This window comes from Ambystoma mexicanum, chromosome 2q (assembly GCF_040938575.1).
Source record: "Ambystoma mexicanum isolate Mex_15411 chromosome 2q, UKY_AmexF1_1, whole genome shotgun sequence".
NCBI lineage: Eukaryota > Metazoa > Chordata > Amphibia > Caudata > Ambystomatidae > Ambystoma > Ambystoma mexicanum.
In genome coordinates, this window is record NC_090924.1 from 691,873,401 (window position 1) to 691,875,900 (window position 2,500).

The following is a 2,500-nucleotide window of genomic DNA, read 5'->3' on the forward strand; positions in this document are numbered from 1 at the left end:
ACCCAGGGATGGCAGGAAAAACCCACTGATGGAGCCAGTGGACAGTTTGCAGGGTGCAAATAAGGGCTGGCCTCAGATCACTCATGGCGTAGTGCCGGCCTGTCCATACCTGTCGAAACCTGCATGCGGTCAAATGTGTCCGATTGACATTGTGGAAATAAAAAGAAACCAGCACCATGTTTCTGCCCTGTCTCGAACCGGGGACCTTTCACGTGTTAGGCGAATGTGATAACCACTACACTACAGAAACAGCTCTGGTAGGCTGCGCTCTAGTGTGCTGGGACAGCTTTCAGTTGAAAGGCTTTGTGGCACTGATGTCTCATGGGGCCCGCTGGTACCTGCCAGGTGGCACACACCAACGTGAAAGTTTGGCGCAAGCCTGCGCCGGACCTACATGGCAGCACTCACAGCACCTCACACACAGGCTGCAGACACATACAAAAGACCAAGCTGGATGCAACAGTGGCGCGAGCCATGGCAGTCCCCACCCAGAAGGCATGTCCAAACCTTTATACATCAGCTCGCCGCCAGCGCATGATTACAAAGGAGGGGGAATTTCCAACACTGCCTCTTGGGCCATGGGCTTAAAAGCAGCCAACCATTGGCGACGGGCATCGAACCAGATACGGTCACGCACAAACTATTTTTGGGGGGGAATTGGGGACTCTGTGTTTTTTGTTTTCGGCGCTCCAAAAAAAAGGGCTCGTCCGGGATTTGAACCAGGGACCTCTCGCACCCTAAGCGAGAATCATACCCCTAGACCAACGAGCCACCGCATGCAGAGAGCAGTGAGGGGGAGGGGGTGGTCTGCTTACCTCACTTGGCGCCATGCCCCAGTCTCTCCACGGCCTGACCCCTGCGTGTCACGTGGCCTGCCCCTGGCGCAAGCGCAGAGGACTGAGCTGCCTCTCAAGCAGAGAAACAAGAAGAAGAGCGGCAGCCTTCGCTGGCCAAAGGCCATCTGCTGCCGCTCGATCGGGCTCGATCAGGCGAGATATATGTGGCCGACTGGCCTAGAGCGCAAACCTGTGCTGCTCAGGGTGGGCAGCTTCCCAGCAGGAGGATGTGTCTTGAAAGCCGACAGAGGCAAGAAGGCGCACTCCCTCAGCCCGCTCCAACCTCTGGATTCCTGCGAATTTCAGAAGAGAACTCTGGGGCAGCATGGCTTCTGTCATCTCCTAACATGCCTCTCTGTTCTTGCTATGTAAATACCTTTACATCCCCCGGACTGAGCATGTCTGTTTTTTTATTTTTATTTTGCTGAGGTGTGGTGCCTTCAACGACCGACAGGTGGCAGGAGAGCACTTTCTCCAACTGTGAAGGGGACTTTTTTCACTTCCTGAGTAGACTGGGCTCAGTGACATATGTCACCAAGCCAGCCACTAGAAAATGCGGGTTTTGCAGCCGTGGGCCAGTGGGGGTTTAAGGGCAGGTGTGCCTCCGGCGTCTCTGGCAGACAGCTCCAGTTGCAAGGCAGCAGAAGAGAACAGGGAGGCTTGCTGGGCGCTGCATTTGGGGGCCCCCACGAGGTTTTCCGCAAGCCTTACACTCTGAAATGTGCTCAAAAAAATGAGCCCGGCTTGTCAGGAGTGGGATTTGAACCCACGTCTCCAATCGGAGACCAGAACACCCAGATGCAGGGAAGAGCTGCGTCTCTTGAGTCTGGCGCCTTAGACCACTCGGCCACCCTGACAGCTATGGGCAGGATTGGGAAAGATTCTTCAGTACCCAATGTCGCCAGGTGCCAGCACCGGTTTTCATGCCCCGATCTCTGCATCAAAAGTACCCAAACACTCACTTAAGGACCCAGGGATGGCAGGAAACGCCCACTGATGGAGCCAGTGGACAGTTTGCAGGGTGCAAATAAGGGCTGGCCTCAGATCACTCATGGCGTAGTGCCGGCCTGTCCATACCTGTCGAAACCTGCATGCGGTCAAATGTGTCCGATTGACATTGTGGAAATAAAAAGAAACCAGCACCATGTTTCTGCCCGGTCTCGAACCGGGGACCTTTCGCGTGTTAGGCGAATGTGATAACCACTACACTACAGAAACAGCTCTGGTAGGCTGCGCTCTAGTGTGCTGGGACAGCTTTCAGTTGAAAGGCTTTGTGGCACTGATGTCTCATGGGGCCCGCTGGTACCTGCCAGGTGGCACACACCAACGTGAAAGTTTGGCGCAAGCCTGCGCCGGACCTACATGGCAGCACTCACAGCACCTCACACACAGGCTGCAGACACATACAAAAGACCAAGCTGGATGCAACAGTGGCGCGAGCCATGGCAGTCCCCACCCAGAAGGCATGTCCAAACCTTTATACATCAGCTCGCCGCCAGCGCATGATTACAAAGGAGGGGGAATTTCCAACACTGCCTCTTGGGCCATGGGCTTAAAAGCAGCCAACCATTGGCGACGGGCATCGAACCAGATACGGTCACGCACAAACTATTTTTGGGGGGGAATTGGGGACTCTGTGTTTTTTGTTTTCGGCGCTCCAAAAA

The 2,500-nt window shown here is 55.0% G+C and overlaps 1 non-coding gene across 1 annotated transcript; it reads right to left on the minus strand.

The window, feature by feature from the left end:
* Window positions 1-1,981: 1,981 nt before the first annotated feature.
* TRNAV-AAC (transfer RNA valine (anticodon AAC)) lies at window positions 1,982-2,054 on the minus strand. Its single transcript has one exon. It is a non-coding gene; the product is annotated as a tRNA-Val (tRNA).
* Window positions 2,055-2,500: the final 446 nt, after the last annotated feature.